Source organism: Chenopodium album, chromosome 7 (genome assembly GCF_948465745.1).
Source record: "Chenopodium album chromosome 7, dcCheAlbu1.1, whole genome shotgun sequence".
Classification (NCBI taxonomy): domain Eukaryota; kingdom Viridiplantae; phylum Streptophyta; class Magnoliopsida; order Caryophyllales; family Amaranthaceae; genus Chenopodium; species Chenopodium album.
This window is the reverse complement of record NC_137840.1, coordinates 16,598,668-16,611,526: the sequence shown is the minus strand read 5'-3', so window position 1 is coordinate 16,611,526 and position 12,859 is coordinate 16,598,668.

Sequence of the window (12,859 nt, the reverse complement as noted above, 5' to 3'; positions counted from 1 at the left end):
AAATAATGTTAATTAATATTAGCTTTGTTGCTTGAGACAAATTTAGGGAGGCCCAAGATAAGATACGTTTAGAGACCTTATCCACCAGGAAATTAAATGCTGCCTTCTTCCCTGATAAAAAATCAATTGGTGCCCCCAAATGTCTATCAAGGATGGCAACCTGACCAATACTCAGAATAGCCTTTAGCTCCTCCACCCCTTCCAGCTGAGCCAACCTACTAAACTTTACAAAAGATTTATTCAATTTCAATTGTTGCCCTGAAATATCACCAAATCTGTGTAGAATATCCACCACATTCTGACAGGAAGTCGCAGTTGCATGAAAGAAAACCATAGTGTACCCAAATGTGTCTCCCCAAAACCAAACCCAGTGATGAATACCTTTCATGTCATTGATTATCAAAGAAAGAGAAAGTGTGAAAAGTCTAGTGATGAGGATGTTTTTATTAAAATACCTCTTCTTTCTGTTTTTGAAAATATTTCTTTTCTTACCCTATTTTTGAAAAACGTGCATTCCAGTTTAGTTTGGTCCATGATATGGTTCCAATAATGGTGTAGTTGGATGAGGCTTGAAAAGACCTTTCCAACGATATATTATAAGCCCAATTCCGATTGAATAATGAGGAAGTTATGGCTAAAATACTAAACTAGGCCCAAACCGGATTTTACCTACGATCCAATGATCATGTGGAGGGTCCAAAGGTTTAATCCTATTCCTAAACTAATTAGGATGAATTCGAAGCTTCTATAATTTTCTAAAAGATCTTAATTATCCTTTTTGAAAAGATAAGATTAAAGAATTTGAGTTAAATAAAAACTTTCCTTTTATAAAAACTTTCTTTTTTTTTTAATCCTAATTCTATTCGAATTTAAAGATGTTCAAAGATAGTCTGATATTATTTTTGTGCCTCATAATATTTATCAAAATTTTATATGGTTGGATATATATTGAAATTATCTTTCCAATGATATATTATAATATTAATTTCGAGCTATAACGAAAAAGATATGAATGAGATATGAAACTCTATCCAAAACTGACACCGTCCTACTATTTCAACCATATCTTTTAATATACAAAATATTTTAATCTGATTCTAATTGGGTTGGAAATTAGACTTCAAGAAATTTCCAACGATATATTATATGCCTTATTTAGACTTCTGGATCAAAAGATATGATAAAAACAAAATCCGCAAAAACTGTTGTCCACGAGTTTTATTTCGATTCGAATTCGGATTCATTTCTTATTCTTCGACCCTCTTTTTTCTCTATAAATAGAGGTCATATCTCCCCTTTTTCAAATCACCAACTCTCATCAAGAAATTCTTAATACTCTCTCTCTCTTTTTTTCTAAACCAACCCTTTTTACAAAATTCCGCATTCACAAGATCTAGACACACCTAGCCAAATTCAAAGTTGCCTTTTCCCTAGACGTGAAAGGTTTGATATTTCTGAGGGTTTGGTCCCAAATCTCTATTTCAGTTATTTAATTCTTTTATTTTATATTTTCCTTGAAGTTACTAACGTGTGTATTTTGTTATTAGAAAGAGATACAAGACATCCAAGTAAGTGCTTTAATTGTTTTATTGATATTATGATATAGAAATCATGTTTAGGTTGTTATTTTGATTCCTAGTATCATGTTAGGATGCTTTTCTTAGTATGATGTTTAGGGTAAAGAATAAGTTCCTTACATCAATTATGATTTCTGTGATGCTTCCTATGTGTTTCCCGATATCATGTTAGTATCATGTTAGGGCTAAAACTTTAATTGTTATGTTTAGTGACATGCTAGGTTTTGTTATTAATCTTGTTAGTATCATGCCTAGGATCTTGCTATTATTATGCTTTATTTTTAACATGATTAATTATTATTATTATTTTGGCTATTATGATGATGATAATTATTTGTCATGACGATGATTATTATGTTGCTTGATATATTATTTATTGTTATTGGTTGATCACGCCTTTTATGCATGTTTAAAGGGAATTTGTACTTGTAATCACACTTAATAAGACAATTAATAATCTTGTTTAGGTTAATATGATTATAATTCAAGTGATCGCCAATAATATATTTATTTGTGCATTAATATTCAACCACTATAGATAAACAGGTTTAGGGTAAACCTATTGATGGCATGTTAGTCAGAAAGCGCACAAGAATACGAGAAGAATAAAGTAGAGGCCTATAATTAGGGCAGGTTCTTTCTCTTTTAGATTGGATTTGTACCTTCATCCCCGAACTTACAGTCATGGTTCCAGACCTATTGGAGTTAACGATCTCATGGATCGTTAAGGGGTGTAACCTTCACCCTGTGGACGGTTTACAAGCTCCTAAAACTTGTTGGCGACTCTTTTGCTCTATCTTCCTTTCCTTTGGACGCCACCGTACTTTAGTGTATGATCACAGTGGGGTTCAAGTTTGGGGTAATGCTTGAAATATTCCCTACAGTTTTTGGCGACTCCATTGAGGAGGGTTTCTATTTTAATTCCTGAAATTTATTTCGGCAATGATTTAGAATGAGTGGATGAGACTCAAAAAGTTCTAAGTATTTCATGTGCGTAATTTTGATTAACATTATTGTCATATGCATAAAAAAGGATCTCATTGGAAATACCATCCTTAATGAGTAAAAAACATAGGATTTTTACACGTAGGAAATTTGAGAAATATCTTTCATAACTAGGATAGAAATAATGCTGCGAAAAACTGGAAAATTTAAGAATACAGAAAGCTGCTAAGGCATGTAGGAACTGGCGTCTAGAAAGCAGATCTTATCGCCGAAGATAAGGCTTTGTCGCCAAGCGACGATTTTGTCGTCAGGCAACAGGGCTCTTATCGTGGCGACAGGGCTCTTATAGTGGCGACAGTCCCTGTTGGCTGGCGCTGCGTTCTTTCAATATCGAGCCAGAAATATGAGTTCTTTTTTCGACCAGTTCTAGCACTATTGTCTCGATTCTACTTCTTGATTGAGTTTTTCTCACGTTTTTGAAACCCATGTGTTCTACATATGGACATAACCCTCTGGAAATTCATGCTCCATCTACCCGATTGAATGCTCTAAGCAACAAAGGGTACATCCGAGAATGTTGAATTCACCAAACCATGGAAGCGAGTTTAACTCGCAGGGTCCCATCCACTCGCGCCAACCCTTCCAAAGGCAAGGCTTCCGCGCGGTGCATCCAAACTCATAACCATGGACCCTCTTTGATAAACCCATATCCTAAACTTTAGAGAACTAGATCCATGGTTAGGTTGTAAACTCATTGCATCATGTTGTGACTACTTGACTACTTGTGCATCTCTTACTTGTACATACTTATTATGTGACTAAACTAATCGTTTGGTTTGACTTGTGTTTATAAATATGCTTAAATAAACTAACCAAGAACTAAAAGGCTTTGATTAATTAATTAATTAGGGCTAAAAAATATACCTTAAATCGAGTCATAGTTCCTTTAAGTCAACCCGGATTTTTATTCCCGTATACTGCACAAACGTCAACTTGTTTTGGTCATAACCGGAGTTATAGGAAGAGTTACAAGTCATACAACCTATGGATCTGTAGCCCCGAGTTTTATCTTTAATTTGGAGTTGCTTACGTCCAAATCAGAGTCACAGATCAAAAATTATGACTAAAATACTACAACCTGTCTAGTTTAGTGCACATACATGAGGTCTTAACTTAGTCTTTGTTCGAGTCTAGTCACATAGTCTAGTCACATGGTCATCACACAAGTCTTAACATGTCACCTACACTCACTAGTCTTAGCACACACTTTTGTACATACTCTTTTCACACCATGACCATGTCTTAGGTTCATGCATGAGTCGGTTTTTTCCGTCATTTGAGTTGGGGGTACATTCTATTCCTAATTTTTTTTCATATCTCTCCATCTACATCATCTTTCCATTCTCTACATTCTTTCTCCATATCACAACCTTCATTCTTCCTGCCTTCTTCCATCCATGCATTTTGAATCGAGTTTGAGTCTTGTGATTGACAAACAAAAAAAAAAAAGTAATGATGAAATAAATACACAAGGCAAGCTTCTCACCAAGATTTCATGCTTTCTTCTTCTTTTTTTCAAACCCTTTCCCCAATAAGTATAGCATAGGCACCCTTCATCCTCCTTGAATTTATTTCTTAGAGTTTGATTTTTACCCTTCACTTTTTAAACAAAATAAGCATTTATTTCCTTGCATATGACCATTGCATTGCAAAAAAAAAAAAAAAAAAAAAAAAAAAAAAAAAAAAAAAAAAAAAAATCTATGTCGAACTAAGCACAAGGTATACCAATGATTGGAGGCACCCTTTGTAGCCATATCATACCTCTCACCCTTCAAATATGCAATCCTTTTTTGATAAACCACTTTGAGCCTCGTCTAACGATTGACTTTTCTTTCTTCAACCCACATCTACCTAACCTTGGGATGGGATGGTGTGTAACTTATGCAATTTCAAAAGCTTGATGATTTCAAAAAAAAATTAAAATAGCAAAAAAATAAATAAAAGTGTACAAAAGGGAAAGTGTTCTAATGTCTTTGACATGAACATGTCTTTGATATGAACATTTCTCATATTGCGTCTCTTATCGAGTGCTCGGTACCGTGCCTGAGAAACATAAATGTCAAGTGAGTGATAGAACGCATGATCGGGATTGCCCACACTTATATAAATAAGATAAATGCTAAAGCAAAAGAGAGAGCAAAATATAAACAAAAAAAAAGAGCTAAAAAGGAGTTAAAAGCCTCAAGCATAAAAATTTAAAGATTCAAAAGCAAGGTTGCACACCTTAGGGGCTCTCGAGTCATGTACGTATCGAGCTTCATGAGTCAACACTATGCACACACAAGTCACACGAAGTGAGTCATCATTAAGTTAAGTTTATACCTTGAGTCATGCCAAGTCAATGAGTCAAGCAAAGTCCTATAGTTAAAAATATAAATGCAGGTGCATCCCAGCAAACAAGAACATTCCCTAATTTCATGAGATTCTTCCAAGATGAGAGGAGTTACATAGGTAAGTAAATTAGAGATGAAGAGCTTTAATTTACAAAAGATTTGAGCGGATTTGGTTGAAAGGAAACGACCAAGTTCAAAGTTTAGAACGAAACCGAGCAATGAACAGCAGTAGCAAGAGCAAAATAAGGAAGACCCGACTCCAGCGCCAGATGACAAGGCTGTCCCCTGGCGACAAAAGCAAAGTGTGGCGACACATTTTCCAAGCAGGCGCTGGTGCGGCGACACAATGCGTGGCCTCCATATAAGATTATGCAGACTTACTGTAGAAATTTCCGGGTTTCTTGGCACTATGCACACACAATGCGTGGCCTCCATATAAGATTACGATCACATAAAGTGATCGACATGATAAAAGATCGTCTCACTTAGCTTAAAGCGCCTAAACATTGGTTCATAGCAAAGCACCGACGTAATGGTTCACATACAACAAAAATGCGCCGACGTATTGGCAACGTGGAAATTACAGCAAAAAAATTGCAACAGCAAAGTTCAAGCGAGCTTTAAAGATTGACAAGCGTTGGTCTTCAGTAATTTTCTTTGGAACATTATCGTAACAACTGAGGATGACTTCAAGAAAAGTTATCTTCGACAGCGTTCCCTAGTATATGGAAGGTTGTCAGAAAGCTGAGAATGGTTTCAAGAGAAGTTGTCTTCGACAACATTCGCTAAGATTGTGGAGGTTGTCACCAAGATTTGAGAAGATAGCACGAGATGGGCGGTCTTCGACGACATTCGCTAAAATTGTGGAGGTTGTCACCAAGATTTAAGAAGATAGCACGAGATGGGCAGTCTTCGACAACATTCGCTAAGATTGTGGAGGTTGTCACCAAGATTTGAGAAGATAGCACGAGATGGGAAATCTTTGACGACATTCGCTAGGATTGTGGAGGTTGTCACCAAGATTTGAGAAGAGCGGTTCGTGATGAGGCGGTCTTCGATGACTTTTGCTATGATTGGGAAGGTTGTCACAAAAACAAATGCAGCAACAAAACGGTTACTCCAGAGAGGTGTGCTCGACGGTGCAAGATACACGTTTCTTAACTCTTTTATCTGTCTTAACTAACGATAGTTTGCAGGTATCGGCGTTACAAGAATGATTTGGGATCGCAGAACGTTCTGAATCATTCTCCGTCCTATCGCTACTTTGACTTTTGTTTTCGGAACTTGCGTTTCTCCACATAGCATCATCTGCAAAAAAATAGGTGAGAAATCGCTGGAGATTGTCTGGTAACTTTCAGACCTCTAATCAACTTGACATTTTCCGCCATAAAAAACATACGTGACAAAATATCCATGTGTAGACACCCATTTGTGTCTCCCCAAAACCAAACCCATGATGAGTGCCTTTCACGTCGAATCATAATCGAATGAAACGAAAGTGTGGAAAGGTCTAGCGTTGCGGAAAGTTTTATTTCTTTTCTCTTCTCCCTGTTTTTAAAAACTTTATTTTAAGAAAACAGCCAATCCATTTTGGTTGGTCCATGATATGGGTCCAATAGTGGTGTAGTTGGATAGGTCTTGCAAAGACCTTTCCAACGATATATTATAATCCCGATTCCGATGAATATTGAGGAAGTTATGGCCAATTTACTAAAATGGGCCCGTTTTGAGCTTTATGTACGGCCCAATGATCTAGGGGAGGGCCTAATATAATTTATCATTCCTAATGCAATTAGGAATGGTTTTGGTCTTCTAGAACGTTCTAGAAGGTTCTCATCATTCCTAATTCAATTAGGACTCTTCAGAGTTTTAATCAAGATCAAATAGCATTTTCGATTGAAATTATATTATTTTATCTTCCAGTACGGGAAATTTATCAAATTTTCAAAAACGCGTTGAAAACCAGTTTGGCGTTAAACCCCAGGCCTTGGCGTCTGGAACCAGGCTTGGCGCCAGGCGCTAGCCATTGGCGCCTGGCGCTAGCCACTGGTGCTGGCGCCAACTAGCCAGGGCTGGCGCCAATGTGTTTTTTCGATCTTCAGACTCTGTTTTGTTAAATTATCATTTTTGGATGATTTTCTCTATAAATATTGCATCAAAAACTCCGTTTTCAATCATCAACTCTCTTTAATCTACAATTCATTCATAAATTCTCTTTATTTTTACAAATCATTCACTAATTACCATTCATAATTCTTCGCAATTCATTCATTCATCATCTTTCTTTCATCAATTCTCAATAATATTAATTCTTTAGTATTCTTTTCTAACCTTTGCTTTTTCACACAAAATTCCGCATTCACAAGATCTAGAAACACCTATCCATATTCGAAGTTGTCTTCGCCTTAGACGTGAAAGGTTTTAATTTCTGAGGGTTTGGTCCCAAATCTCTATTTCAATTTTTTAATTTAATTGTTTTGATTATTATTTTTCTTGAAGTTACTAACGTGTATATTTTGTTATTAGAAAGAGGTACGAGGCATCCAAGTAAGTACTTTAATGATTAATTGATGTTATGATGTAGAAATCATGTTTACATTGTTATTGTGATATTCCTAGTATCATGTCTAAGGTAATTTTAATATTAAATATGATTGCTATAATGCCTTTTATTCTCTTCTTAATATTTATTCATGTTAGTATCATGTTAGGGTTAAAGATTTGATTTTTATTGATTAGTGACATGCTAGGGTTTGTTATTAATCTTGTTAGTATCATGCCTAGGATCTTGCTATGCTTTAGCATGATTATAATTATAATTTATGATTATCATTATGATTGATACAATTATTATTCGTGATTATTATTTATTATGTTGCTTGATGCTTATTATTTATTGTTATTGCTTGATCACCTTTTATGCATGTTTAAAGGGAATTGGTATTTGCAATCACGCTTAATAAGATAATTAATAATCTTGTTTAGGGTTAATTATGATTATAATTTCAAGTGATCGCCAATAATAGTTTATTTGTGCATTAAATTCAACCAACATAGATAAACAGGTTTAGGGTTAATCCTATTGATTGTATGTTAATTAGAAAGCGCACATGAATACGAGCAGAATAAAGTAGAGGCCTATTATTAGGGCAGGTTCAATCTCTTTTAGGTTGGATTTGTACCTTCATCCCCGAACCCTTATTTGGTTCATGACCTTATGGAGTTGACGATCTCTTGGATCGTTAAGGGGTGTAACCTTCACCTCGTGAACGGTTTACAAGTTCCTTAAAAAACTTGTTGGCGACTCTTTTGCTCTATCTTCTTCCCTTTTGGACGCCACCGTACTTTAGTGTATGGTCACAGTGGGGTTCAAGCTAGTGGGATTTTAAAGGCTTGAAATTATTCCCTACAGTTTTTGGCGACTCCACTGGGGAGGATTTCTATTTTAATTCCTGAATTTGTTTCGGCAATGATTTAGAATGAGTGGATGAGACTCGAAAAGTTCTAAGTATTTCATGTGCGTAATTTTGATTAACATTATTGTCATATGCATAAAAAGGTTCTCATTGGAAAGACCATCCATAATGAGTCAAAAAAATAGGATTTTACACGTAGGAAATTTGAGAAATGTCTTTCACAACTAGGACTGAAATAACACCGCGCGAAACTGGAAGATTTTATCGAGCACAGAAAGCTGCTGAGGCATGTGGGAAGTAGCGTCAGGGGCCAAAGCTTGGCGCCAAATTTTTAGCCGTAGCGCCAGACGCCAATATTGGCGCCATGCGCTACAGTTAAAAGTTGGCGCCAGTCTCTGTTTGCTGGCGCCAATTTCCCCCAATACCGAGCCAAAAATATGCGTTCTAATTTCGACCGGTTTTTCGTATTGTTTGCTCGATCCTACTTCCTGATTGAATTTTTTCTCACTTTTCTGAAACCCATATGTGTTCTACATATGGACATAACCCTCTGGGAATTCATGCTCTATCTACCCGATTGAACGCTCCTGGAAACAAAGGGTACATCTGAGATGTTGAATTCACCAAACCATGGAAGTGAGTTTTTACCTAAAAACTAGCGGTGTCCCATCCACACGCGTTAACCCTTCACGGTTAGGCTTCTACGCGGTGCATCCGGACATTTAACCATGGACCCTATTGACTAAACCATATCCCGAACTTTAGAGAACTAGAGCCATGGTTAGGTTGCAAACTCATTGCATCATATTGTGCCTACTTGACTAATTGTGCATTATTTGTTGTGCATATATATTCTATGTTTCTCTTAACCGTTTGTTGATTTGTGTTGAGACTAAAATTAATGACTTAAAGAACTTTTTCCTATTTAATTAATAATTAATTAATTTGAGTCAATCAAGTTTTTTTTTAATCGGAATTGACCTAGTACGACTTTAGGCATACCCCAGTTGACTAATAATACCGAAAACAGTCCTGGACCGAAGCTCCAATATTGGCGCCAAAGTCTGAGCTGTAGCGCCACTGTATAATGTGTAGCGCCACACATTAACTAAATTGTCTGGCGCCAACCACCATATTGTGACGCCAGCCCTGTCGCTTGGCCGACAGTTTGTATTATGGGTCGAGTCATCACCTAGGGTCTAATTAACCAGTCTGCTAATTATTTCGGTTAACTTTTGCTGTCAATAACACCTTGTCAAGTCATTAATCGAGTCTTGGTCACATAGTCTAGCCACATGGTCATGACACGAGTTTTAACATGTCACCTACACTCACTAGTCTTAACACACACTTTGAATGCACATCACCATGGCCATGTCTTAGGTTCATGCATGAGTCGGTCTTTTCTGTCATTTGAGTTGGGGGGTACATTCTATTCCTAATTCTTCATATCCCTCCATCTAAATCTTCTTTCACATTCTATTCCAATCTTTCTTCACTTCTTCCATCCATGTGTGTTGAATCGAGTTTGAGTCATATGATTGACAAACAAAAAATGAAGGTGATGATGAAACAACACAAGACAAGAGATGAGCTTCAACGACAAGATTTTATGACCTCTTTTTCTATTTCTTTTTCATTTTACCCCTTCCCCAATAAGTCTAGCATAGGCACCTTTTATTTTCTTTTAGATTAATTTTGTAGATTTTTCCTTTTTCCTTTTTAATAAAATGAGCATTTATTTCCTTACATATGATCATTTCATTATATTGCATTAAAAAAAAAATAAAAAAAAAATCCATGTCGAACTAAGCACAAGGTATACCAATGATTTGAGGCACCCTTGTAGCCACATCATATCTCCTTTCACCTTTCTAATTTACAAATCCTTTCTTCATAAACCACTTTGAGCCTCGTCTAACGATAGACCCTTCTTTTTTCAACCTACATCTACCTAACCTTGGGATGGGATGGCGTGCAACTTATGCAATTCTAAAGAAAGCTTGAGCAAATTCAAAAAAAAGCAATACAAAAAAATAAGCAATAATAAAAAAACGAAAACAAGTGTACAAAAGGGTAAGTGTTCCAATGTCTTTGATATGAAAGTATCTTCGATAAGAACACGTCTCAGATTGCGTCTCTTATCGAGTGCTCGGTATCGTGCCTGAGAAACATGAATACCAAGTGAGTGATAGACCGCATGATCGGGATTGCCCACACTTATAAAAATAAAATAAATGCTAAAGCAAAAAGAGCTAAAAAAGAATAGGAATTCAAACATGAAAATACAAAGATTCAAAAGCGAGGTTGCACACCTTGGGGGGCTTATCTAGGGTCTTGAGCCTTTATCCCCTTCTTCTTTAAACCTTTAGCCTAACCACGTTACAACCCTTAAAAAGGCCTTTTTTGAGGTATACACACACTTGTGCGAGGTTTGGCTAGAGCTACGTTTGGCCTGATTCCTAACGGATACGTAGGCAATCTCACATCGAGGTGCGGCCGTAATAAACATGCATTCATATTCACATTCACACACTTACACCATGATCATATCAAGGGATCTTCAATGCTCATCCCTATTCATTTAGAGCTGGAATTGGGGGCTTGATCCCTATATCATTAGCTTACCTAGCCTAAGAGTCACCATTATTTGGCTCTTCTAACAATATACCTTTCCACACACTTAGCTCTTGCGGCCTAATTTTAGTGTCACTATCACACACTACACAGATACATGACCAAATATACTTCCCTTAGGAACCCTTTGTCATGAAATCTTAATACAACGCTAAAGCATGCCTTGTCATATCAACATCACTCATCATTGCATCACGAAGTATGAAGTACTTAGCCTCCGTGCCTAAGATACCCAAATACTTTCATCATTGAGTCAACCATTGAGATAGCCTAGGATGGATTAATCCTTGCACCTTGAGAGATAGTATCAAATGACATTTGACTAAGCTCATTCAACATGCATCTTCAAACTTTTGATTTTCTTTTTCACGTCTTTCTTTTTCGGGAGAAAGTCTGTACCCTCCACAAAAATGACGGAAAATTTTTGCTTTTTTGCATTTTCAAGTCGCATAATCAACACTATGCACACACGGGTCATGAGTCTAACACATGTGTCAAACACTTTGAGTCGAGTCAACCTCGAGTCAGTCAATCAGTGAGTCAAGTTTATGAGTCAAGCAACATTAAGCCTTAGGTCAACCCTAAGATAATTAAAGAGATTGGCAAAGTTCTATAGTCAAAATAAATACAGGTGTAGCAGAACAGGGAAGACCCTATCACAGCGTTTGGCGACAGGATCAATTCTTGGTGCCAGAGATATTTTAGCAACGACAGAGCTCGAAGTCTCTCAGAAAGTCGATTTGATTACAACAGCAAATAGGTGATCGACCTGATGAAGGATCGTCTCACTTAGCTTAAAGCGCCTAAGATATGGCTCATTACGGAAACACCTACATACTGGTTTTAGCGAAAGCAAAGTTCAGGCGAGCTTTAGAGATCGACAAACGTTGGTCTTCGGAATTTTTTCTTCAGAACATTATCGCAACAAACATTCAAGCACCGAAGCTCTATTGTTCAGAGACGCGTGAACATTTCCATCAGAAGCTCTTTTGCTCCAGAGACGTGTGGACAATCCTTTTCAAGCTCTTTTGTTCAGAGACGCGTGAACATTTCCATCAAGCTCTTTTGCTTAGAGACGCGTGGGCATCCTATTATCAAGCTCTTCGTTCAGAGACGCGTGGACACATCATTCAGAAGATCATATAAAAAAGAAGCTCTTTGTTCAGAGACGAGTGAACATCGAAACAGCAAGGTGGCGTTCCCTAGATTGTGGAGAGTTGTCACAAACAACTGCGATTGTTTCAAGAGAAATAATTTTCGATGGTATTCCCTTGTACGTGGAATATTATCAATACGGGGAAGATAGTTTCGGGCGAAGCAATCTTCTAATTTGGAAGCAGTTACGGGCGTAGCGGTTTTCAAGCGGGATGGCATTCTCTAGCTTGCAGGAGGTCATCAAAACAACAGTGAAGCGGCAACAATCAGTTACTTTCAGAGACCTGTGCTCGACGGTGCAAGATACGCGTTTCTTAACTCTTTTATCTATTTAACTAATGCTAGTTTTGCAGGTATCGGCGTTACAAGAGTGATTTAGGATCGCAGAACGTTCTGAATCATTCTCCGTCCCTATCGATACTTTGACTTTCGTTTTCGAAACTTGCGTTTCTCCAAACTCAATCAAAGTGGGGGCTTCTGTAGACACCCATTTGTGTCTCCCCAAAACCAAACCCGGTGATGAGTGCCTTTCACGTCGAATCATAATCGAATGAAACGAAAGTGTGGAAAGGTCTAGCATTGCGGAAAGTTTTATTTCTTTTCTCTTCTCCCTGTTTTTGAAAACTTTATTTTAAGAAAACAGCAAATCCAGTTTGGTTGGTCCATTATATGGGTCCAATAGTGGTGTAGTTGGATAGGGCTTGCAAAGACCTTTCCAACGATATATTATAAGCCC